The sequence below is a fragment of the Giraffa tippelskirchi genome, chromosome 6, assembly GCF_054371585.1.
Source record: "Giraffa tippelskirchi isolate mGirTip1 chromosome 6, T2T-mGirTip1v1.2.pri, whole genome shotgun sequence".
NCBI classification, from domain to species: domain Eukaryota; kingdom Metazoa; phylum Chordata; class Mammalia; order Artiodactyla; family Giraffidae; genus Giraffa; species Giraffa tippelskirchi.
Genome location: NC_137280.1, coordinates 1,270,064 through 1,297,286, shown reverse-complemented (window position 1 = coordinate 1,297,286; position 27,223 = coordinate 1,270,064). Strand labels below are relative to the sequence as shown.

The 27,223-nt window shown below is 43.9% G+C and overlaps 1 protein-coding gene across 27 annotated transcripts in view; it reads right to left on the bottom strand.

Annotated features, from left to right (window-relative positions):
• ENPP2 (ectonucleotide pyrophosphatase/phosphodiesterase 2) overlaps positions 1-27,223 on the bottom strand; it is a 132,413-nt gene that overhangs the window by 95,647 nt on the left and 9,543 nt on the right. For 2 of the 27 annotated variants that reach the window (XM_081504880.1, XM_081504879.1), the window contains exon 2: positions 6,852-7,075. The exons of the other annotated variants lie outside the window; for them this stretch is intronic. The gene's annotated coding sequence lies outside the window, so the exon portion shown is untranslated. The remainder of the gene's footprint in view (positions 1-6,851; positions 7,076-27,223) is intronic. 27 annotated transcript variants of the gene reach the window in all.

The following is a 27,223-nucleotide window of genomic DNA, read 5'->3' as shown; positions in this document are numbered from 1 at the left end:
AAGCAGTCACTACAGCACAAACACCAGGAAATTAAGAAAACAGCACCTACATGCATTCTTCCTACCCTTTTAAAACTCTTTGAGTTAAGTCTTATTTTTCAATTCTGCTGTGGTTGAGAACTATTAGAAAATTCAGAATAAAAACCATACAACAGCCTCTGCAAAAGGGATTTGCCAGTCTTAATGGAGCAAAAAATCATGACAGCTAATACAAAAACAAGCCGGCTCAATTGTTTTCACAATCCAGGACTGCCTGTGTATAAAGTGGACTCCACTTAAGAGTTTAAACCACAGAGGCAAAGTTTTACGAGTAATCTATGGTCCCTGGGGGGTTCGCCAGTGAGAAGTGGCATACGCCTATTCAAATGCCAGCAGGACTTGTGTTCTTAGTTATCACACAGTTGAAAGTTGAAATCAACACTGTCACCTCTTTCAATGACTTCAATTTATATCATAAACATCTATGCATTACATGTACTCTCAATGGGATCTAAGCATGAGCCCCTGCACCGGAACACTCTCTAAGAACATGCACTCTTTGCACAGATGTTCGTTAGCTCCTACTGTGTGCCAAGCACTCTTCCGGGCACTAGTTCTACACAAGGAGCCAAACCAAACATAGTCCCTCAGCCTCCATATAATTCACATAGACACAGAAATAAACGGAAAGTTGCAGCTGTCGTAAGCGTAGATGTATAGGGGTCAGTGATGCTATGAGAACACATGATTCAGGTTTGATGTGGTCAAGAGGGTCGCAGAAAACTTCGTGAAGTGTCAGCTGAGCTGTGATATGAGGGTAGAGGGGAGTAACGAGGTAAGAGAGAAGGAAAGGATTCTAGGGAGAGCAAACAGGATATGCAAAGGCTCTGCACAGACTGGAGGCACAATGCATCCAGCCAGAGACCACCCACTGGACTAGTGCAGGGAGATAAAGGGAGCCTGGGGTGAAATAAGACCCGAGAGGTTAGTGGAGGTCAGTCCACGTGGTGCCTCATCAGTCATGCAGGGCGGTATTGTCTCAATCCTAAAAGCTTTGGAAAGCCTTTAAAGGGCTTAAATCAGTGGAAGCTTAATTAGATATGAAGCCTTAACCTCTGTACAGTGTGGATATGAGTTGAAGGGAGTCAAAATGGATACAGTAGATTAGTTTGGAAACAATGGCGGTAATCCAGACAAAAGCCAGTGAGTGAGATATGGCATCAGGAAAACGATGGTGCCAGTGGAGAGGCAGAAAACTGGGAGAGCTGGGAAAAGGACTTTTTCATGCACTGTGTATGGAGGTTGAGGGGCAGGAAGGTGTTAAATGTGATTTGTGAGTGAATGAATAGCTAATGGTCATGATGGCCTGTAAGGTCACTTCTTAGGTTTTCATTGGGTTATAAGAAAGATGCAGCAATATGCATCCATTTGCTAACACTCTAGAATTAAATAGTTAAAATAAGGAATCTTGCTAATAGCTTTAAAACATGTGTCAGTGGTTTCAAAACTCTTCTGAGGCAGTTGATTTAAAGTAAAGTTACAGTAGACTTGAAACACTTGAAAATACATTTATTCATTATTGAGGTTTAAGAAGAATCACCCCCAGGAAATAGCTCAGCTTTGTTCCTAACTATAGCTTATAATAAAACATTGTAAAACTCAAACTCAATTTAAGTCTTTTTTTTTTTTTCTTGCTACTCCGAAACGTGCATGTAAAAATCCAGGCAAATGGAAGTCGTTTGAGTCAACTTTGCCAAGTGAACTGTGAACATCTGAGCATAGATGGGTGGCTATATGACTGGAGAAAATCATTTAACTAAAAGTATCAATACAAGGTTGAGAACTCTCATCCTTTATCCTCCGGTCTCACATAAGCAGGCTGAGAGGCCATCGTGAACCCCACTTGTATTGGGTTGGCCAAAAACACCTTACGGAAAAACCCAAAAGAATTTTTTGGCCAACACAGCAGAAGAAGAAATGGAGGCTCAAATGACAGATGATGGCCCACAGTGGTAGAATAAAGGGTTGAGCCCAGTCTAGAAAGTGGGCCTCCTGAGCCAGGTCAGTCCCCCTCCACTACAGATGATGTCTCTCCACCAGGCCACACAAGGGCCTCAAGTCAACACACCCAAAGCACAGCCACTGAACAACCAGCCCCCTCTCCAGCCTCCTTCCAGGGAAACCTTAAAACCACCTTTGTTCTGTCACAGTCCTTTCATCTCTTACTTCGAATCAGGCACCATGTCTGCAGATCCTAGTCATTAATCAGAATTATTACCATCCTTTATCAGAGACTACTGAGTGCCATGAATACCTAAATTATCTTCCCGTATGAATACTTTTAGATTCATCTTTTCATCTTCAGTCTTCTGAACACATGTTAGAAATAACTATTCTAGTATAAGAGACAAAGCAAGGAGCAGAATCAGATCCAGATATGTAAATGTGGGAATGATCAGATAATGATTAAAGGCTAACAACAAACAAATAAGAGAAGAAATAACTGTTCTTCCCGTTTGCACTGTCTGCCCACTTCAGACACCATCCCACCGAGGTCTCTCTCATCCAATCTGTAATTCATTTTCTATTTCTTACCCAGAGAGCCCTGCATAAAATATAGGCAAATGTGATGATTTCCCCACTAAACTGAAAACCTTCCAGTCGAAGTGTGATCCCCAAAAGGGTCAGAATCACTTGGAATCTTGGAATCTTGTTAGAAATGCTAATTCTTGGGTCTCAGAAACTCAAAGGTAGAGCCCAGAGTCTTTAACAGGCCCATCAGGTGATTCTGCTGCAAATTTGAGACCCACTGACCCAGAGGATAGAATCCAAACTGCTTAGCGAGGCGCACAGGGCTCCAAATCCAAAACTAAGCTCCCCAGACTCTGATCCTGGCTCTACCACTGCTCAGCAGTTGGACCTTACGTGACCCTCTGGCGAATTACTTCTCCATTCCAAGACTCAGTTCTCTCATCTGTACCCAGCTCACAGGACTCTTAGGAGCATTACATGAAATAATCCATGTAAACTGCCTAGTACAACGCCTGGCACAGAGGAATGCTTAATAAAGGGTAAGTTTCTTAATCAGGGAACGATTTGCTCTTCCCTGATGAAGCTGTGCTTTCTCACACCTTCGTCCTTTGATACACCTTGTTGCTTCAGCCTAGAACGCTCTTCTCCACCTAATCTCCCTGGCCGACTCCAGCACTGTGGTGAGGATTCACTTCAGCTGCCACTCTTCTGTGAAGCCCACCCTGACTTCTGCCCTTCCCACACAGAGCAAGGGCTTTCCCATTTCATCTGTAATCCCTTTTTAGGTATCTCCATCCTTCAGGGTCACTTCAAACACACTGACCAGTCACCCTGCATGCCACAGAGCCTTGCATCTTTCCTGGGATCTAACAGACAGACAATAAATGTTTGTCCAGTGAAGGACTTGGCATAAAGAAATTGGGCCTTGAACTTGAAGTCTTGTTCTCTTACTAACTAGCTGTGTCCCTTTAAGCCCATGTTTATTCATCTGTAAAGCAGGATTATTGGGCGAACTCAGTGGTTTGAAACCCTTTTTTTAAGCATCAATACCTTACTTTCAAATAAAATCTCAAAATGAATACCAACATCTAAATTTGGGACTGGGAAGCCAGGATCCCATCTAAGCAACCACCTCCCTTCTGCCTATGGTACTTTCTCAGAAATATGGGAATTCAAGGAGTGCAATTTATAGAAACAAATGAAAGAAACCAATCAATAACTAAGTCAACTCCACTACTTAAACACTTTTCTAAACCCCGCCCTTTGCTGTCGTATTAATACACCTACATGTGTGTGCTTAGTCACTCAGCTGAGTCCAACTCTTTGCAACCTCATGGGCTGTAGCCCACCAGGCTCCTTTGTCCATGGGATTCTCGAGGCAAGAATACTGGAGTGGGTTGCCATCCCTTCTCTAAAGGATCTGCTCCAGGGATCGAACCCAGGTCTCCTGCACTGCGGGTAGATTCTTTACTGTCTGAGCCATCAGGGAAGCCCATTCATATACCTACACACACCTCAAAATATGACCCAAATGACCCCCAGACCAGATCTTTCCCTGATGACTGAGAGAAGCTCTCATTCCAGTCAGACTCGGGCCCCACAAAGTCCGAGGTCATCTCCACGCTTCCCCTCACGCTGATTCTCAGCCCTGCTGCTCTCCCACTGTAGTCCCTCAAGCCTTTGTCAAGCCGTGGCCTTCGCCAAGGCCAGCCCCCTGACCGGAAGCCCCTCACCCGGTCCTCTCCTCAGGAGACCGCAGGTTCTGCCCAAGACAGTCCCTGCTTGTCCCTTCAGTGCTGCCTGTTTCGCTTCAGCATTTCTTGCCTCGGCAACAAGAATATAAATTCCCAGAGAGCAGGGGAAGGACACCACCTGGTATAGAGACTTCAAGTCTGGACTCCGGAGTCCAACCAACCTCGGTCTGCCACCTTCAAGCATGAGACCTTGCTTAACCGCTCTGAAACTCGGAATTCTCATAACAAAAATGGTAACAGTTCTTATCACACAGGACTGATACAAACATCAAATGATACAACGCATGTGGAACAGGTATCTCAGTAGTTGAACACAAGAAATACACAAATACTAACCTTTATTAAATACAGCAGGATAAACATCATCTACTCTCATGATCTCAGTAGGCAGCAAAGTGCTGGGTGCTTAGTAGGTGCTTAGTAGTGACAAAGGTTCTAGGAGAATTTGCTTTACTTGTAGAGAGATGGCGTGTAGGTTTCAGCTGAAAATGTTATGAACCACTTTCTTCACATTCTCTCCAGCCATGAGAGAAAATGGGCTGCACGTATTTGGCAAAGGGTGCAGTGACTCTGGAGAGGGCTCCAGAGACACAGGTTTCAACTGTGACAATAACAACCTTCTGTTTGAAATGGAAAGTCCCAAGAATTTGAGCTTCCACTCAAGGAAGCTATTGAACTCAAACCTACAAGGAAGTTTATACTTGCTACTGGAAGGGCACCATCACACGTTTGGGGCACAATGGGACCCTCTTGGGGAGGAAGCAGAACTGCTATTTCTGTGATTCCCCTTAAATCAGACAACAAATAGTGACATTCAGCAAATTGGGAATAGAAAGAAACTTCTTCTGCCTGATAATAGATTTCTTCAAAAAACTCACAGCTAACATCATACTTAATAGTGAAAGACGGAACTCTTTCCTCCTAAGATCAGGGGCAACACAAGGCTGCCTTCTCCCACCAGATCTGCTCAGCACTGCACTTCTAGCCGAAGCAATTGGGCAAGAAAAACAAATAAAAGACATTTGAATTGGAAAGGAACAAGTAAAATAATCTCTATTCACAGATGGCATGAACTTTTATATAGAAAATCCTAATTAATCTGTTTTTAAAATGTTAGAACTACAACAACAACAATAAAAGAATTCAGGAATATGGCATGATAAAAAAAATCAGTCGTATTTTTGTACACTCACAATGGACAATCTAAAATGAAACTAAGAAAGCAACTGCATTTATAACAGTATCAAAAAGTCTAAAATACTTAATTAATTTAACCAAGGATGTGTGAGACTTGTACACTGAAAACTAGATAGCATAATTGAAATAAATTATAGAAGACCTAAATAAATGGGAAAACAATTATGTTCATGGATTGGAAAATATTATTGTCAAGATGATAAGAAAATGAAAAGATAGAAAAAATCTGCAAATTATATATCTGACAAGAGTCTAGTATCCAAATATATCAAGAACTCTTGCAAGTGAGCAAAAGAAGACACTTAGCCCAATCTTTCAAATGTTCAGAGGAGTATAATAGACATTTCTAGAAAGAAAATATATAAATGGTCAATAAGTACATGAAAAGATGCTGTTGTTATTTTTTGGGAAATGCAAATCAAAACTACAGTGAAATAAGTACTATTTCACACCCACCAGGATGGCTAAGGGCTTTCCTGGTGGCTCAGATGGTAAAGAATCCACCTGCAATGTGGGAGACCTGGGTTGGGAAGATCCCCTGGAGCAGGGCATGGCCACCCACTCCAGTATTCCTGCCTAGAGAATCCCCATGGACAGAAGTGCCTGGCAGGCTTCAGACGCAGTCCATGGGGTCGTAAAGAGTTGGCCATGATAGAGTGACTGAGCACAGCACACGGGATGGCTAAAATTAAAAAGACAAAAAATAATAAGTATTAGGAAGGGTGTGGAAAAATTGGAACCCTCATATATTACTGATAGGATTATAAAATGGTTACAGCCTCTTTGGAAAACTTTTTGTCAGGTCCTTAAAGTGTTAAACACAGTGTTACCATGTAACCCAGCAATTCTACTCCTAGGTATATACCCAGGAGAATTGAAAACTTGTGTCCACACATAATCCTGTTCATAAATGTTCACAGCAGAATTCTCAACTGATGAGTGAATAAACAAAATTTAGTGTATTCATGCAGGAAAAGGCAATGGTACCCCACTCCAGTACTCTTGCCTGGACAATCCCATGGACGGAGGAGCCTGGTAGGCTGCAGTCCATGGGGTCGCAGAGTCGGACACAACTGAGCGACTTCACTTTCACTTTTCACTTTCATGCATTGGAGAAGGAAATGGCAACCCACTCCAGTGTTCTTGCCTGGAGAATCCCAGGGACGGGGAGCCTGGTGGGCTGCCGTCCATGGGGCTGCACAGAGTCGGACACGACTGAAGCGACTTAGCGGCAGCAGCAGCAGCAGTATATTCATGCAATTAAATGTTACTCAACTATGAAATGGAATGAAGTCCTGATACATGCTAAAACAGGGATGAACCTTGGAAACATCATGCTAAGTGAAAACAGTCAGATATAAAGGCCATCCACTGTATGAATCCACTTACGTGAACTAGCCAGAGTAGTCAGAGCCACGGCGAAAGAAGGTAAATCAGTGGTGGTCAGGTGATGCGGAACTGACTGATTTTGGAGATGCAGTTTTCTTCTGGGGTGACAAAGAGGCTCTAAAATTACATCATAGTAGTGTTTGCACATCTCTGTGAATGTATTAGAAACCACTGAAATGCTCAGTTTTAAAGGATGGATTTTCTGGTTTATAGCTCCAAAAATGCTGTTAAAAGAGAGACAGTGAGCACGCTAGTGTTATTATTTCCACAGTGAAGCAAATTTCAAAGCATCTGGACCTGCAGAAAAGGAACATTAATCCTGATCTGCAGCTCGGGTCAATGCCTTCAAAAGTGTCTTCAGAGTCACCTCAGTTACCCTCCAAACCTGATAATTAACAGGAAAACTGAAGCGTTTGCGTTGCGGTGTGGACCTATTTTAACCAGCCTCGATGTGATGAAGCCCTCTACTTTTCTAAAAATAGGAGGAGCTCCTGGGACTCTCAGAGCACTTCAGGGTCTCTGCCATTCTGCTTCATCAGTTTCTGCTTCATCTGACTTTCAAATAAAATGGTCTAAGAAGAAAACCTAGGGCCCTGTAGCCGTCACTTCGCCTACAGATCTCAAGGGGTTTGAGTCTTAATGGCAACAAACTGTAACCAGAGTCTGCAGGACTGTGTGGGGAATTTAAGAACGATGACTTGGAACAACATGGATGGACCTTGAGGGTATTATGCTAAGTGACATAAAGTCAGACCGAGAAAGACAGATACCGTAGGCTCTCACTGATAGGAGCGATCTCTAGAAGAGAGAGAGCGCAGAGACGCAGAGACCAGAATGAAGGTTTCCAGAAGCAGGGTGGGCAAAGCCAGTGAAGGGGATCAAAAAGGAGAAGTTTCCAGTTGTAAAATAAGTCACGGGGATGTCATGTACAGCACGGTGACTGTAGATAGTAATACTGCACTGCCTATTTGAAAGCTGCTAAGAGAGTAGATCTTAAGTGCTTTCTTTATGAGAAAAAAGATTTCTGACTCTGTGTGGTGATAGATCTCAACCAGAGCTACTGTGGTGATTATTGATCAATATATATAAATACTGAATCATTATATTACACACCTGAAAAGACTATGATGTGATGTGTTGACTGTACTTCATTTAAAAAAAGAAAAAAGAACAATGTTGTGCATTTGAAGAACACTTCTCTTTTAAAGAAAATGTTAGAAGAGTGAAGAATTATAAGTCAGAAGAATTAAGGCTCACTCACTCTCCCCACTTTGCAATCAATAAAATGGAAAGATTCCTCTTAGTCAAGGTCACAAGCACTCAAGTATGGGCAGCTTGGTTGGGAGATGAGGGCAGTTCAGGACTGGGAGAGGGAAACGGGAAAAGCACGTCTGCATGAGCGGCATCACATCTGGCGTGGAGAAGACATTCCACGAATGGCACTGGCATTTAGTAAGCGCCTGCCCTCCGCCAGGCAACGTTAACTGAAGACCTTTACATACACTGCCTTATTTAACCTTCATAAAGCCTTCAGAGTATTACCACTGTCAATATATGAGAAAATAAACTGAACTGGGCAACTTGCCCAAGTTCAAATGCATTTTAAGCGGAAGAGTCCTCTTTTCTCCATGATTTCCCAATGAGGATTACAAAACTGGCAAGATTTTAAAGGAATGGGAATTTCAACTATTTTCTAGAAGAAACATAAGTCTATTAAAAGCAGAGGATCTGATAAACGTTTGATAAATCTTGAAAATGTTTCCTATTTCAGAACATATCAAAACCCACAGATTAATGTCTATTCTAGACTGACCTTGTTCTGACCCAAAAAAAGAATCAGTTGGTAACGAGGAGGCGATCAGAGCCGTGGGCATCATAGCCATGTCATTTCAAAGTCCCTAAGACACCAGAGAGAATGGAGGTCGTTGTCAGACGAGGGCTCCAACTGTTCGAATGGAAGAGTTTTGCAGATGCACATCGTGTTGATGCAACCCAGATTTGGCAAGCACGCACTATAATATAAGCTAACGCTTAGCAAAAGTGCTGTGGTTGTTGTTTACTGGCTCAGTCGTGTCCAACTCTTTGTGACCCCATGGACGGTAGCCCACCAGGCTCCTCTGTGGGATTCTCCGGGCAAGAACACTGGAGTGGGCTGATATTTCCTTCTCCAGGGGATTGAACCCGTGTCTCCTGCACTGGCAGGCACATCCTTCACTGCTGAACCACCAGGCCATGTGCCAAGCACTATGTATCAGGGATACTGAAACAAGAAAGCATGTTTTAATTGGAAGAAATGGAAGTCAACTGTTGCTAAACACACTCCTGTGAGTTCTACTTGTAGAGGTACGCAAAGGTTATGTGTGGAAGATACTGAGAATTGGCTCCTTCAATCTCTACTCCACGCCACTTTCAGGGAATTCTCCTATCTTGCAGACTTTTTGTAGGATGAATTATAGACACAGTTTCTAGATCTCTGCCAGTTATGCTACTGAGATTGTCTTCATGCACATGAGATTTGGACAGCATAATTAAGACGGGATCTCTCTTCCAATCCCTCTTAGCTATTACTCTGGGCAAACAAGATTGTGGAAATGGAAGGCTTTCATAAACATTATTTCACTGTCCATTCTCCAGATTCCTAGGCCCTCTATGGGGGTGACAGAGATGATAGCTTCTTGATTCCTAAATCATGGGATATGGCGTATATTCTTGAATGCAATAATTCAGTGACAGCTAGCTACCACACACTATAGACCTGGACCGAACAAAATTCAAAAATATCTTGACAGGTTGAAGTCAAGAGATTTAAAAAAAAATAGCTAGATCTGTCGGGGATAACATTCTTCGTATACCGAATACAATATTGAATACAACAGAATACAAAATTCAGGTCTGTAGCTTCATACTAAGAGAGACCAGAATTGAAAACGATTCTCATTAAAAAAAAAAACTGGGGACTTCCCTGGTGGTCTAGTGGTTAAGACTTCCAATGGAGGGGGTGTGGGTTTGATCCCTGGTTGATGAACTAAGATCCTGCATGCCACGCAGACAAAATGTTTTAATAAATAAAGAAAGAAAATTGAGTCTTCAAAAAAAAGAAAATGGGGTCTTAAAAATACCTCCTCCGAAGTCAGGAGTTTTTGTTATCTGCAAGTTCTAAAGGCACCCCTGCTTGACCACAACTCTAAATAACCTAATTTCACCTTGAAAGTGAAAGTGAGAGTTGCTCAGTTCTGTCGGACTCTTTGCGACCCCATAGAAAATACAGCCCATGGAATTCTCCAGGCCAGAATCCTGGAGTGGGCAGCCTTTCCCTTCTCCAGGGGATCTTCCCAACCCAGGGATCAAACCCAGGTCTCCCGCATTGCAGGCAGATTCTTTCCCAGCTGAGCCACCAGGGAAGCCCATTTTTCCTCAAGATCCTCTAATAAACAACTAGCTCAGATCCAGAGGAGAAAAGGTCAGCTGCGCGGCGCTGCCTGGACGCCATCGGGACCGTTTTCCCTTGGGACGTCTCATCTGAGTCACCGCAAACAGACACCGCGGGCAGACGCGTGACCAGGGTGATGGGCGCCCCTGCCACCCAGTGCATTGGCCCACTCGTTCATCCGCGTATTCATCTAACAAACTTTTATTGAGCACTTAGTATGCATCTGGCACTGGAAATGCAAAGTGAACAGAACAAATCCTGGGGATTCCCTAGTGGCTCAGAGGTAAAGCATCCGCCTGCCATTGTAGCAGACATGGGTTCGACCCCTGATCCGGGAAGACTCCACGTCCGCGGAGCAACTAAGCCCGTGGCCAGAAGTACTGAGCCCATGGCCCAGTTAGGAAAGCCCGCGCTCCAGAGCCGCGCCCCCAGACGAGAGAAGCCCCCGCGTGAGAAGACCATGCACCGCAATGAGGGGAAAGCCTGTGCAGCAACGGACAGCCAACACAGCCAAAAACAAAAACAAATAAACTTAATAATAATAAAAAACAACAACCCGCATGCCGCAGCTGGGACCTGGTGTGGCCAAATGAATAAACAAACAAACAAAAAAATTGGGGGAAAAAACAAAAAACAAATCCTCTGCCTGGTGGGTCTCACATTCTAGAGGGAGAGAAATAGAATAAACTATCAGGTAAGATTCCTGATAAAGGAGACAAAGCTGAGCAGAGGACAGAGCGGGCCGGGAGGCGCTGTTTTCGGCGGGATGGGAACAAAAGCGTTCCCGGAGAGAAGGGCTCCTGACAGAAGTCTGGATGGACAGACGGCAGAACCAGGCGTCTCCTGGGAGAAACAGCAGGTGGGAAGGCCCTGGGGTGGAGACAGTCCGCGTGCTCAGAAAGCCCAGTGCGGCCGGAGTGACTGGGAGACGAGGGGGCAACTGCAGCCGACGGCAGAGAGGGGCTCGAGCTCTGGGTCGGGGAGGAGCACGTGGTCAGAGGGGGCCGCTGCGCTTCCCGCGGGCGGGCTGAGGACCAGCTGCAGCGATCGGAGGCAGGCAGTGCGGTTTCAAAAGGCTCACTCTGCCTAATATTTAGACGAGGGCTATTTAACGGCTCCCCTTCTGGCCCGTGGGTGGGGAGCCTGTGACCGAGCATCCTGCTGCTTTACATGGACGATGGGAGAAGGCGGGTGTGTTTGTCCTTCGCAGATACTCGAAGGGCATTGCACTTCCATGAGCAAAACTGGAAGGTACAGAGAAGCATGTTTTATCTCACAATAAAACAAACTTTCCAGCCATCCATGCTGCCAGAGTTCTCTTACAGAAAATGAACTCATGGTTACTATTCAAGAAAAGGTTGGGCCTTTTACAGTATCTAAATTTAAAGGAAAATTGACTATACAACAAGTATGGTCCTTTCCAACTCTAGGCATCTATTATTTTTCTCTCTTCTTAAAACTCTCTTAGGGAGCTGAGTTCTCTCTGCATGTAATGACCAGCAAAGAGCTACTCAATTAATAACTAAACTTGGTTTTATTTTTCCTGAATAAATCCAAAGGAATGGTAAGGATCCTAAATACACTTTGTTCTTACTATTTCATCTCCTGAAAGAAATATACATATAGACATAGATAGGTGTAGATAGATATATAATACCTATGGCATGTGCAATTTAATTTATATCAATTAAAGGGCTTCTCAGCTGGCTCAGTGGTAAAGAATCTGCCTGCCAATGCAGGAGACCCAGGTTCCATCCCTGGATGGGGAAGATCCCCTGGAGAAGGAAATGGCAACCCACTCCAGTGTTCTTGCCTGGGAAATCCCAAGGACAGAGGGGCCTGGCAGACTACAGTCCATGGGGTCCCAGAGTCAAACAGGAATGAGCATGCATGTAGGCACACAATTAAAGGGAACATGGTCAGGGCGAGGCTAAGAAAAGGAGAATACCTTTCACAAAATCATTTGATGGACTTAAGAGATGAAGGAATCTACTTCCAGACGGAGCTAGAAGAGAGCCATAGGACAGGCTGATCTTACACTGCCTCTCCCAGTACAAGACTGGGAGGTCTTATACAAGACCCAGTATAAGACTGGGAGGTCTAATGCAAGACCCAGTATAAGACTGGGAGGTCTAACGCAAGACCCAGTACAAGGCTGGGAGGTCTAATGCAAGACCCAGTATGGGACTGGGAGGTCTAATGCAAGACCCAGTACAAGGCTGGGAGGTCTAATACAAGACCCAGTAGAAGACTGGGAGGTCTAATACAAGACCCACTACAAGGCTGGGAGGTCTTATACAAGACCCGGTATAAGGCTGGGAGGTCTTATATAAGACCCAGTACAAGGCTGGAATGTCTTATACAAGACCCAGTACAAGGCTGGGAGGTCTCTTACAACCCTCTGTAAACAGAGAGCCACTGCAAAGTTGGAGTCCAATAACCTCAGCTTGCCACTGGAGTATTATGCAAGAGAACTCGGAAGTTCTGGGCCTTCTGTTGAGCCGCTAAGCTTCTGTTGCTCTTATGAGAGATGTTATACAACTTGCTCATTACGAAAATCCTGGGATCTTGGGGTTGTTTGGAGTGGTGACTCTGCTTGCTAGCTGTGTGGCCTTGCCTGAGTTAGAAAACCTCTCTAGACCTTGTAAAAATGGGAGAATCCCAGTATCTTCCTTATAGGGTTATTGCAGGGATTAAGCAAAATAATCCGCCTAGCGTTCACTGTTGAGAACAACAGCTACCATCTATTGAGCCCCTAGGATGTGCCAGACATTGTTCAGGAATGAGCTCCGTGAATTCTCTCAACCTTGCAAAGTACACAGTGGTTTCTCTTCTTGACAGAGGCCCATAGAAATTTGAGTAATTTGCCCAAGTTCACACAAGTTTATTCAAACTCAGGTCTGCCTAACCAGAGTCCAGCTTCTATTAATAAATAGTTCTTGCTATAGTCCACGATGCTATATTTTATTACTTTTAAAAGAAATTCCTCTAATCTCACCCTTGAAGGGCAGTTGAGGGTTTTATCCCATAGGGCCTTTAACAGTTCACAAATAGAACAGATTTTGTAAAGCTGTTTCTCAGTTCGGCACCAAATACAGGTTGGGACCATTATAGTAACGTACTTTTTTTGTGTTATCTGATCAAAGCAGCTGCTTCTGTATGCCTTCTAGGTTCGGAGCTGGGTAAACCTTAGTCAGAGACATAGCCCGTGGCCTCTTGTGACAAAATATTTTGCAAAGGACCCTGTTTTCTCCTTGCCCCAGGCTTTCTTCCCTTCCTGCAGCTGTTTCCCCTTCTTCCTGAGAATTGATAAAAATTCTGAAACTCCTGTTTTTACAGTTGATCTCATGTGACCTCACTACGGACAATGGCCCCGTTGTTTCACCCAGCTACAACACTGTTGATGAGATGCCAGTGCTAACAACAAACGTCACCGAGTGTCGGAGGCAAGAGCAGAATTTCTATAGTGGTTCCTGGCCTGGCGCACACCACTGACTATCCCTAGTGATGATACCAGCACAATAACAGTTCCCGTGTGCTGGGAGCCTGTGTTAGTCGCCCAGTCGTGTCCAACTCTTTGTGACCCCATGGACTGCATCATGCCAGGCCTCCCTGTCCATCACCAACTCCCAGAGTTTGCTCAAATTCATGTCCATTGAGTCGGTGACACCATCCAACCATCTCATCCTCTGTTGCCCCTTTCTTCTCTTGCCTTCAGTCTTGCATCAGGGTCTTTTCCAATGAATCGCCTTTTCGTATCAGGTGGCCAGAGTCTTGGAGCTTCAGCTTCAGCATCAGTCCTTTCAATGAATATTCAGGACTGATTTCCTTTAGGATGGACTGGTTGGATCTCCTTGCAGTCCAGGGACTCTCGAGTCCTCTCCAACACAACAGTTCAAAAGCATCAATTCTTTGGCGCTCAGCCTTCTTTACGGTCCAACTCTCACATCCATACATGATTACTGGAAAAACCATAGCTTTGACTATATGGACCTGTCAGCAAAGAGATGTCTCTGCTTTTTAATACACTGTCTATGTTTGTCATAGCTTTTCTTCCAAGGAGCAAGTGTCTTAATTTCATGGCTGCAGTCACCGTCCACAGTGATTTTGGAGCCATAAAAATAAAATCTGTCACTGTTTCCACTTTTTCCCCCATCTATTTGCCATGAAGAAATGGGGCCAGATGCCATGATCTTAGTTTTTTGAATGTTGAGTTTAAGCCAGCTTTTTCACTCTCCTTTTTCACCCTCATCAAGAGGCTCTTTAGTTCCTCTTTGCTTTCTGCTATTAGAGTGGTATCATCTGCATATCTGAGGTTGTTGATATTTCTCCTGGCAATCTTGATTCCAGCTTGTGCTTCATCCAGCCTAGCATTTTGTGTGATGTACTCTGTATATAAGTTAAATAAGCAGGGTGACAATATACAGCCTTGATGAACTCCTTTCTCAATTTTGAACCAGTCTGTTGTTCCATGTCCGGTTCTAACTGTTGCTTCTTGACTTGCATATAGTTTTCTCAGGAGACAGGTAAGGTGGTCTGATATTCCCATCTCTTTAAGAATTTTCCAGTTTGAGGTGATTCACACAGTCAAAGGCTTTAGTGTAGTCAATGAAGCAGAAGTAGATGTTTTTCTGGAATTCCCTTGCTTTCTCTGTGATCTGACAAATGTTTACAATCTGATCTCTGGTTCCTCTGCCTTTTCTAAATTCAGCTTATGTATTTGGAAGTTCTTGGTTCACATATTGCTGAAGCCTAGCTTGAAGGATTTTGAGTATAACCTTGCTAGCATGTGAAATGAGTGAAATTGTACAGTAGTTTGAACATTCTTTGGCACTGCCCTTCTTTGGGATTCGAATGAAATTGATCTCTTCCAATCCTGTGGCCACTGCTGAGTTTTCCAAATTTGCTGACATATTGAGCAAAATAGTTATAGCATCCTATTTTTATGAGGAAGAAAGCAAGACTCAGAAAGAAGAAATAATTTGCTCAAGACTAAATGGTAATGGTGGAGAGAAGCTGGCCTGAGTGGCTTAAATTCACCCTGCCCCCTCGGTTGTTTGCTACCTCAGAAATTCTTCCGACTAAACCGAAAGCTCCTCGAGGACAGAGTTGCCCTACCAGCATCTCCCAAAAGTTCCACAACATCTGGCACAGAAACTGTTAAAATTCCTCCATCTAAATCAGCTGCATTTTCCAGACAGACAGAACTCTAAATACCCAAGAAAGATGGCTGCCAATGCTAACCTTCAAACTTGGTCAGCCTCCCTCGGCAGTGGGCTGCAGTGAGTAATTAGCACTGCAGGCAATATCACCCTTGAACCTCACAGAGCTGCACAGTGCAATGGCTACCTGCTAGCATCAGCCTAACCTCCCCAAGATATCCACCTTCCAGAGTGGACTTTTGACCTGGACACACTTGTTTGCCTCTTTATTAGACTTGTATTTGCCCAGGAATGAAAAGAATAAACAAGAGGGACGCACGTGTCTCGCATTCTGATGAGGGCAGGAACCCTTTGGAGCAAAGAGGGCATTGAGACGCATCTGAAGAGCCTGTGGGCTCTGGTTGCACCGCCCCAGCTCCAGCTAACAGTGCTTTTCTCAGCAGTCCTGGGGGCGCGGGCCACAGCTGCACGTTGCCCTTGCAGGCGCATCATGGCCAATCCATGGTAAATGATCAGAATGGGTAAAGAAGGAATAAATGATTTCTCTCCTTATTCTTGTCCAAGCTGAATCATGAGAGGACAACAGAGCTAAATGTAAACATTTTGAGAGCAAGTATAATCCCTTTTTGGTTAAGATTTAATGAAAAGAGTTCTCAAAGTCAAGCAAACCTAGGTTCAAACTTCAGGGCTACCATTGACTAGCTGGTTGAGTCTGGATGCTAACTCATCAGACTTCTGCTTTCACTGAGCCTTCAGTTCTCGGCTCAGAGAGAGGCCTTCCTGACCCCATCCACACACCTTCCACACACGCTTCTTTATTCTCTTTCTCCCTAGACCTTTACACCTTGCCACTGTAACACTCTACCCTAACTGTACCAGGGAAGAACCTTTATTATTATTATTATTTACATGCCTATTCCAGGAAAGACTCTTTCTCTCCCCAATATGTCTACCTGCTTTTTGGAGCTTAGTTTTAGTCTCGTCTCCCCTGTTAATTCTTGGGAAGAATCTTGTTCTTCTAAGTTAATCCATGAACAGAGGAGCTGGCAGGCTGTCAGTGCATGGGGTCACAAAGAATCAGACATGACTGAACACGCATGCACACACACACCGAAGTTAATTACTACAGGGATGTGGCCCTATAGGCTTAAATTATACATAACGGCCCATCTCTGGAAACCCTGCTTCCCACATAACGAGCATTAAGCTAAAACACCTCTGTTTGGCTCACAGGAGCATCCGGACCAGGCCAACCTGTGCCTGACTCCAGGGAGGAAGAAATGAACACACCCCTCCAGGGGCTGATGGGAGCCCGGGACGTGTCCGACTTCACTCCCTCCCCTTCCGCATAAAAGGAGTCCAAGGTCTATGAACAACTCAGGCAGGATGGTTCTCTAGGGCACAAGCCCACCTTCTTTCTTAGCTGGCGCTCCCAATAAAGTTGTTACTCCTTCCCGCGACAACTCGAGTCTCAAATGTTGGCCTGTTGTGGGCAAGCAGTTAGAGCTCAGGCTCAGGAGGTAATTCCGGGCATGCACGCCTCTCCCACCAGACTGCGAGCTCCAAGATTAGGAACCAAGTCCTCACCTCTCGTCTCTCAGCCGCCGAGCCTGACACACAGCTACTGTTGGTTCAGCAGATCAACAAAGGAAGAAGACCCTGACGAGAGCGGAGGGGAAGCGTACCCGACTGCAGCGGACAGAGACAGAGGGGAAAGGGGGTCGGGCGGCCCTGAAATGGCAGCAAGGTTGCCAGGGCCTTCTCCCTCTGCCTCTCAAGAATTTTCTAGATCCTAGAGGATGGCTAAATCCCAGCCCTAGAAAAATAATGCTACTTTCTGGCTTCTGTTCCATGAACCCAAGACACTCTTTGTAGCTTAGGGTCTAAGTCATGTCCGACTCTTTGCGTCCCGTGGACTGTAGCACGCCAGGCCCCTCCGTCCGTGGGATCATCCAGGCAAGAATACTGGAGTGGGTTGCCATTTCCTTCTCCAGGGGGTCTTCCCAGATCAAGGATCAAACTTGTATCTCTTGAATTGGCAGGCAGATTCTTTACCACTGAGCCACCAGGGAAGCCCCTAAGACACACTAGGAAATTGCAAAACCCTGCTGATAACGGCCATGCACGCTCATACTACTTCATTTTTGCAAAGCAAAGTCTCCAGCAGTCTTGGCCATGTCTTTGTTGTTTTTCAGTCGTTCAGTTGTGTCTGATTCTTTGTGATACCACAAACTGCAGCACGCCAGGCTTCCCTGTCCTTCACCATCTCCTGGAGCTTGCTCAAATTTATGTCCATTGAGACAGTGATGCCATCCAACCATCTCATCCTCTGTCATCCGCTTCTCCCCCTGCCTTCAATCTTTCCCAGCATCAAAGTCTTTTCCAATGAGTCGGTTCTTCGCATCAAGTGGCCAAAGTGTTGGAGCTTCAGCTTCAGCATCAGCCCTTCCAATGAATATTCAGGACTGATTTCCTTAAGGATGGACTGGTTGGATCTCCTTGCAGTTCAAGGGACTCTCAAGAGTCTTCTCCAACACCACAGTTCAAGAGCATCAATTCTTCGGTACTCAGTCCTCTTTATGGTCTAACTCTCACATCCATACATGACTACTGGAAAAACCATAGCCTTGACTATATGGCCCTTTATCGGCAAAGTAATGTCTCTGCTTTTGAATATGTTGTCCAGGTTTGTCATAGCTTTTCTTCCAAGGAGCAAGCATCTCTTAATTTCATGCTGCAGTCACCTTCTGCAGTGATTCTGGAGCCCCACAAAATAAAGTCTCTCACTGTTTCCATTGTTTTCCCATCTATTCACCATGAAGTGATGGGACTGGATGCCATGATCTTAGTTTTCTGAATGTTGAGCTTTAAGCCAGCTTTTTCACTCTCCTCTTTCACTTTCATCAAGAGGCTCTTTAGTTCTTCTTCACTTTCTGCCATAGGGTGGTATCATCTGCATATCTGAGGTTGTTGATATTTCTCCTGGCAATCTTGATTCCAGCTTGTGCTTCATTCAGCCTGGCATTTCTCATGATGTACTCTGCATGTAAGTTAAATAAGCACGGTGACAATATATAGCCTTGACGTACTCCTTTCCCAATTTGGAACCAGTCCATTGTTCCATGTCCAGTTCTAACTGTTGCTTCTTGACCTGCATACAGGTTTTGCAGGAGGCTGGTAAAGTGGTCTGGTATTCCCATCTCTTTAAGAAATTTCCACAGTTTGTTGTGATCCTCACAGTCAAAGGCTTTAACGTAGTCAATGAAGCAGAAGTAGATGTTTTTCTGGAATTCTCTTGCTTTCTCTATGATCCAACAGATGTTGGCAAGTTGATCTCTGGTTCCTCTGCCTTTTCAAATCCAGCTTGAACATCTAGGAGTTCTCGGTTCATATACTGTTGAAGCCTTGCTTGGAGAATTTTGGCCATATCTTTAGTTACTACATATTGACTTAACCCTTGAATAGTTTGTATATAATGTCGCAAATTTTTCCAGTCTTTTCAAGCCTTTCCACTCCCACTACTCTCAGGGAACAACTTTATCTCCTAATGTCCTCAAAAGATCAAATCTATTCTAATATATTTAGCATGCTCTGCATAAAGATTTTATTCATAGTGACTCCATACACAAAATATACTTTGGAGGGTGAAGAATACTGGTAAAAACTGATTTTTTCCTAGCTTTTTCCTGAGATTAAATTACAGATTGAGATGTTTCTGAGGACAATTGCCTGTCTTGTGTTATATAGGAAGGTCATTCTCTGACAGGCTGGGTCTATTTTTAGTCAATTTGGAGCCCCTGGCAGTGGATATTAGGACTATAAATATCCAGGGTAATAGTAATAAGGGGTTTAACGTCCAACGAGCACTGGATGAACATGCTGTAACATCTCATAACACGCCTTCCCAAGGCAAACACGGCCAACCAAGCACTAAAAGGCATACTGAGAACAAAGACAGCTCTTACCAGCAGACATCAGAGATACTGTGGGTTTGATTCCAGACCACTGCAACAAAGCAAATATCTCAATAAAGCAAATCACACAAACTTTGTAGTTTCCCAGTGCATATAAAAATGGTGCTTACACTCTCCCGTAGCCTATCAAGTCTGCAATAGTATTATATCTAAAAATCAGTGTACAGGGAATTACCTGGTGATCCAGGTGTTAGGACTCAGTGCTTTCACTGTGGGGCCTGGGTTTGATTCCAGGTTGGGAATCTAAGATCCTGCCTGCTGTGTGGTACAGGAAAATAAGTAAAATAATAAAAGAAAAACAAAATCAGTGTGTATATCTTAGTTTTAAAATACATAATGAAAAAAATAAGATAAAATAAAATACATTACGACTGGACTTCCCTGGTGGTCTAGTGGTTAAGAATCCCCCTGCCAATGCAGGGGACATGGGTTTGATCCCTGGTCTGGGAAGATCCCACATGTCCCAGAGCAACTAAGCCCGAGGGCCACAGCTCCTGAAGCCCATGCTCTAGGGCCCAAGAGCTGCAGTACTGAGCCTGTGCACAGCAGTAAAGAGCAGTCCCCGCCGCATGCAACTAGAGAAAGATCCCCAGCAGCAACAGAGACCCAGTGCACTCAAAACTAAAATTACCTTAAAACACACGATTGCTAATGCTGCCACCTGAGCGATCCGCAAGTCTTTTTGCATAATCTTTTTGCAACAGTAACATCAAAGATCCCTGATCACAGATCACATAACAAATATAGTAACAACGAAAAAGCCTGAAATACTGCAAGAATTACCAAAACGAGACACAGAGACACAAATCGAGCAAATGCTGTTGGAAAAATGGTGCCGGTTGACTTGTTCCACGCAGAGTTGCTACAAACTTTCAGTTTACAAAAAAAAAAATGAAGTTATCTGTGAAGCACTGTAAAGCAAATAAAATGAGACATGCCGACATGAAGAAGCCAGACAGCTGTCTCTCCTCGCTGGGATCTGACAGGCAGGGGCCACCGTGCTCTCCGAGCCGTCTGGCTGAGCTGCTCTGCCACCCAACCATGGCAAATGCTCCCAACTTCTCCAGACTCTTTATTTCACCCTTATTTTGAAATAATAGTTATTTGAAATAAAAATAATAAACGCCCTGTGACCCACACGTCAAATGTTCTTCCCATTTTTTAGACATCGTCTCACTTAACCCCAATAACAATCATGCATATAGGTGTTATCATCCTCTATAATTTACAGGGATGGAAATCAAGATACAGAGAAATTAGGGGGTTGATCTGGGGCTTAAGCAATGTAGCTCCAGAGCCTGGCTGCTTAACCACTACCCCATGCAATCTGCCTTGTCTTTGAGATGGACAGTATTCAATAAGAAATCAGAAGTCAGTTTCCCCATTGTAAAACCCATTTAAGGATACATATAACTGACCGTCAGCCTTAGTAGGGTCAGCTATAGTCAGAGCAGAAGTTGTGGAATTCAACAGAGCTCGGTTTGAATCCTAAGAGTGGTGAGACCTCGTGTGCAGGCGCACTCAGTTCCTCAGTCGTGTCCGACACTTTGTGACCCCGTGGGCTCAGCCCCTCTCTCCCTGGGATTCTCCAGGCAAGAACACTGGAGTGGGAAGCCATTCTCTCCTCCAGGGGATCTTCCCGACCCAGGGATTTGATCCACGCCTTCTTTGTCTCCTGCACTGGCAAGCGAATTCTTTACCACTGAACCACCTGGGAAGCCCTGTGAGAATTTACCCAATTACGAACCTGTGGGTCTCTATGTTTTCATTCTGAAAATGAGAACACAGGTAACTCCTTCAAAAGATGGTTTTGAACCAGTGTAGGCAAACTTTCCCTGTAAGGGGCCAAATAATAAATATTTAGGTCTTGTGGGCCATACAATGATCTATCTCAGCTACTCAACTTGTTGTAACATCAAAGCAGCCCCAAACTATACAGAAAATAAGGAGGTGACTGTGTTTCAACAAAATTTCATTTACAAAATAAGCAGTGATCAGATTTGGCTGCAGGCTATGGTTCTCCAGCCTCTGATTTTGAGGATGACATGAGATAATATATCTACTTTGCATGATCCCTGGAATACAAGTCATCAAAAATGGTAACATAATTATGGTTTCAGCATGAGATGACCGGTGCTTTGGAGCTGGTTCAAAGAAAATCCCAACCAAAATCAAGGACATTTAACATTTTCAGGAAACTCTGAAGTCTCACTTAGGTAAATGGACAGTTTTCATAGACTTTTGAAATACTGATAAATTATCAGTACTCTACCCCCTGTATAATCTTACAGGCAAAGTTGCTGGAGACAATAGTTTTGTTTTGTTTTTTTTTAGTATTTTCAATATCAGAGACATATTTATACTAAAAAAGTATTTCTTGTTTATTGGCAATTGAAATTTAACTGGGGCATCCTGGGAGTGGGGGAGGAGGGGTTGCTGTTGTCTATTTTGGTTTGCTTGTCTTTTCCTGACTCTGACAGCCCAACCTACAGACCTTTTTGATGCCATAATTTGGGAACTGCTGGTTTTATCCCATAACAAGAATAGCCCAACACAAGCAACATTTTGTTCTTTCAGGGAGGAAAAGAATTACATTCTTAAGGAATTATCCCCAAGGTTCAGAACTAATAAGTCCCCTGGGTAGAAGCCACTGAAACCCTGAGACAACCAGCGCTCTGCACTCACGGGTGCCAAGAACAAGCTCAGGTCACCCAAGGAAAAAGTGCACTAATCTTGCATTTGTTCCTGCTGACTAAAGTCAAGCAGCTTCCTGGAAACTGTTTGGCGCTTCTCACATCATGATGTTGAATTAATATCTGAGAAGAATTAATGATGGAAAAACTCAATTATATCCAACATGTCCAAAGTTCTGCAGTTGGATTTGTCAGTAATCAAACTGTGTCCCGAGAAAGTCCATTTTGTCAGTAAACAAAGCTTCTGAGTGGAGAAGAGATATTCTGTGCACATAAACACGGGCGCCTAAATTCCTGATAAATATTTGATAATGAAGACGTGGGTGGAGTAGGTGTCTTCAGCCATCAGAGGTCTTCCAACAAGTGGGATTATTAAATCATTCTCAGGGGATTTAGGAGAAGAAAGAAAAAAAAAATCCGGCTCAGCATGCCACAAGATTCAAGCCTTTTCAAATTTTAAAGAGGGAAGATGATATTTGACATGTCCACAGAGGTGAAAAGCATCATATTTTCACTAAAATAGTGTGGTATTTAGTATCCAAAGGCCACCATTTGAGCTTCAGGTCTACCGCTTCTGAGCTATGCAACTTTGAATAACTGGCTTGGCCTCTCTGAACCTCTGTTCCTACCCCTAACCCAGAGGTGGGGGAATGCCCATCTCAGGACTGCCCTGGTGGTCCAGTGGTTAAGACTCCCTGCTCCCAATGTAGGGGGCCCAGGTTCAGTCCCTGGTCGGGGAACTAAGATCCTGCAGGCCACGTGGCAAGGCAAAGAAAGAAAAAGAATGCTCCTCTGGTAGGCTCTGGTCTGGGTCAAAGGAGATTGTGGTTATGAAAATGCTTTGCTGACTGAAATAGCAACACACCATCTGCTGTCATGCCTAGGGACAATACCATAATCTGCGGTGACTGAAGAGCAAAATAATGATGTATTGCTGTTATCTGCTGAAACCACACCAAGGGAATTATGATCTCATGAAATCTGTGTTAATTTAAATCTGTACTAAGCCATAACAAAGTATCACAAACCAGATGACTTAAATAACAGAAACTATTGTGTCTCAGGGCTGGAGGCTTAGATGTCCAAAGTCAAGGTGTCAGAGGGTTGGGTCCCTCTAGGGTCTGTCCCCACCCCCTCCCTCCTGGCTCCGAGGATGGCCATCTTCTCTCTGTGTCTCCTCCCAACACCTTCCTCCCTGTCTCTGTGTCAGATTTCCCTTTTCACAAGGATGGCAGTCATCGTGGGTGACGGCCCACTGGACCTTACTTTGATTACCTCTGTAAAGATCCTCATGATGGCTAATTGATGTGATTGGGCAAAGGGACGCCCCTACACTGGCAAAACATTTCTCCAGGTGTCTGTGAGGGTGTTCCTGGAAGAGCTGAGCAATTGAATTGGTTGATTAAGATTATCCTCAACAATATTGATCTGGACCACTTCATTCACTGGGGCTCAAACAGAAAACAAGAGGGAGGAGGAGTGAATTTGCTCTTTTTGCTTGATTTGTGGCATCCATCTCCTTCCTCAGTATCGGTGCTCCTGGTTCTCAAACCTTGGGATTCAGACTGGGACTTACACCATTAGCCCTGCAATTCCTTGGACTAAAAGTAAATTATACCACCAGTTTCTGGTCCTTCAGCTTGCAGACAAAACATTAATGATCTTCTCAGCCTCCATCCTTGGGTGAGTCAATTTTTATAATAAATCTCTCTCTCTCTCAACTATTTATATATAGTTGGCCAATGAGTTCATTCAGGTTTTTCTATAAGCTGTAATGGAAAAATGCAAATGAACCTTTGAGCCAATCCATATGCATAGAAAATTCTTAAAGAGATAGGAATACCAGACCACCTGACCTGACTCCTAAGAAATCTGTACACAGGTCAGGAAGCAACACTTAGAACTGGACATGGGACAACAGACAGGTTCCAAATCAGGAAAGGAGTACATCAAGGCTGTATACTGTCACCCTGCTTATTTAACTTATATGCAGAGCACATCATGAGAAACGCTGGGCTGGAAGAAGCACAAGCTGGAATCAAGATTGCCGGGAGAAATATCAATCACCTCAGATATGCAGATGACACCACCCTTATGGCAGAAAGTGAAGAACTAAAGAGCCTCTTGATGAAAGTGAAAGAGGAGAGTGAAAAAGCTGGCTTAAAACTCAACATTCAGAAAACTAAGATCATGGCATCTGGTCCCATCACATCATGGCAAATAGATGGGGAAGAAATGGCAGACTTAATTTTGGGGGGCTCCAAAATCACTGCAGATGGTGACTGCAGCATGAAATTAAAAGACACTTACTCCTTGGAAGAAAAGCTATGACCAACCTAGACAGCATATTAAAAAGCAGAGACATTACTTTACCAACAAAGGCCCATCTAGTCAAAGCTATGGTTTTTCCAGTAGTCATGTATGGATGTTGAGAGTTGGACTATAAAGAAAGCTGAGTGCCGAAGAATTGATGCTTTTGAACTGTGGTGTTGGAGAAGACTCTTGAGAGTCCCTTGGACTGCAAGGGGATCAAACCAGTCCATTCTAAAGGAAATCACTCCGGAATACTCATTGGAAGGACTGATGTTGAAGCTGAAACCCCAATACTTTGGCCACCTGATGCGAAGAGCCAATTCATTTGAAAAGACTCTAATGCTGGGAAAGATTGAAGGCAGGAGGAGAAGGGGACGACAGAGGATGAGATGGCTGGATAGCATCACCAACTCAATGGACATGAGTTTGAGTAAACTCCAGGAGTTGGTGATGAACAGGGAAGCCTGGCATGCTGGAGCCCATGGGGTCGCAAAGTCGGACATGACTGAGCGACTGAACTGAACTGATGAATGTAGAACTTATCTTCAAATAAGGTCACATTTACAAGTATTAGGCAGAGAAGGCAATGGCATCCCACTCCAGTACTCTTGCCTGGAAAATCCCATGGATGGAGGAGCCTGGTAGGCTACAGTCAGTCCATGGGGTCGCAAAGAGTCGGAGATGACTGAGCGACTTCACTTTCACTTTTCTCTTTCACGCACTGGAGAAGGAAATGGCAACCCACTCCAGTATTCTTGCCTGGAGAATCCCAGGGATGGCAGAGCCTGGTGGGCTGCCATCTATGGGGTCGCACAGAGTCGGTGAAGCGACTTAGCAGCAGGAGCAGCAACAATATTAGGTGTCTGGACTTCAAGGGGTGAGGAACAGATACCATTCAATCCATGACAAGATCTTTGATTTATTTTGTTAAAAAGCCACCAAACCGATTCGCAGTGTTTCCCAACCAAGACCTACTTCTCAGATGAAAACATTTCACTCTACAGTGGAGATATACCTGCTTGTTGAGTGTCTAAGGAGATTAATTAGTCTCTTTAGAATAAAAATCTAAGACCATGGTCACGTATCTTTTCCAGACACCAGACTATTAGGCAGTGTTTCTCTTTACAGAGAGCTCTCTTTATCCTGTAACATACATGTCATCATTTTTCTTATATTTAGCTTGGAAATAAAAATGTGTCACACTGATAGAGAGATGCTAAAGGTTTTAGATTTCAAAGTCTCAATTCTTCATTCAAGAAATGTATTTACTGGTTATGTCTCACTTCCACATCAAGCCCATGATTACTGACACATTTTAAAATCAGATTCCTCCATTAAATGAGAGGACTGAGAAGTGGAGACACAGGCACACACATATAAAGTCTCATATACAAAAGATTTATAATACATAGAATAGAAATGAAGCTTTTAAGTTAAATTAGACCCTTTTTTAAACTCATGTTTTCTAAGCAACTCAATGTCAGTTTTTGGTCATCAACTGTCTTGCAATTTTACAAAATATAAATGTCCCACACAGAATGGACGTATGGGAACAAGATGTACATCTCAGATGGTCATCAAAGCATTCCTGGCAATATTGAAAAATAGCAACAACCTGACGTCCACCGGGAGAAGTTAGTTAAGCAAAGCATGAGATAGCTACAGAAAGGAACAAAATTCATCACCCGTGGAAGACCATGTTTTTGAAAAGCATACAGTGACATGGAGTAAAACACTTGGTATGTTTTACTGAAAAGCAGGCTATAGAAGGATACTCGTGATTCCAATTTTAAGACTACATGTGCACAAAAGAATATAGAAGGGATATTCACTGACATGTTAATATGCTGGTCTCTAGGTACTAAGATTGTAGACAATTTTTTACCTGTTACTCTCCTTATTAAATTTTTTCTGCAAAATGCATACATCATAAAATGAAAATATGACTTTTTTAATAAACGAGAATTTTCTTCTGTAAGGTTACTGCCTTAAACATTGTATAATTCATACCACTGGGTGACTATTTTTCACAGATTTTTGTACTAGACTTCTAGAGGATAACAGAGGGAGATCAAATATGTATAAAGATACACTTCCAGGTGGAAAATAGGTTAACTAGTGGGAAGCTGCCATACAGCACAGGGAGCTCAGGTTGGTGCTCTGCAGTGACCTGGAGCCACGGGCTGGGGAGGGAGGGACGAATAAGAGGGAAGGGACAGATGTCTGCATACAGCTGATTCACGTGCTGTACAGCAGAAACTGGCACAGCATGGTCAAGCTACTACACTCCCATTAAAGAATAAAAAACCAAACACATATAAAAATAATTATGTACTGATACTTAGCACTATCAGCAATCCACTCCAGTGTTCCCGCCTGGAGAATCCCACGGACAGAGGAGCCTGGCGGGCTACGGTCCACAGGGTCACAAAGAATCAGACACGACTGAGCGACTTAGCGTGATGCAGCACTTAGCCTATGATGCAGCTCATAAAATTATCAGAAAGCTGGACGAAGGACTTGGCATTTGATTTAAGTTGTTTTTGTTGTTTAGTCACTCAGTTGTATCCAACTCTTTTGGGACCCCGTGGACTGTAGCCCACCAGGCTCCTCTGTCCATGGGATTCTCCAGGCAAGAATACTGGAGGGGGTTGCCATTTCCTTCTCCAGGGGATCTTCCCGACCCAGGGATTGAACCCAGGCCTCCTGCATTGCAGGTGAATACTTAATCGCTGAACCACCTGGAAAGCCCATTTAGGTTAGGCCTTTATGAAAAAGTATATTCTCAATAAGGTATTTA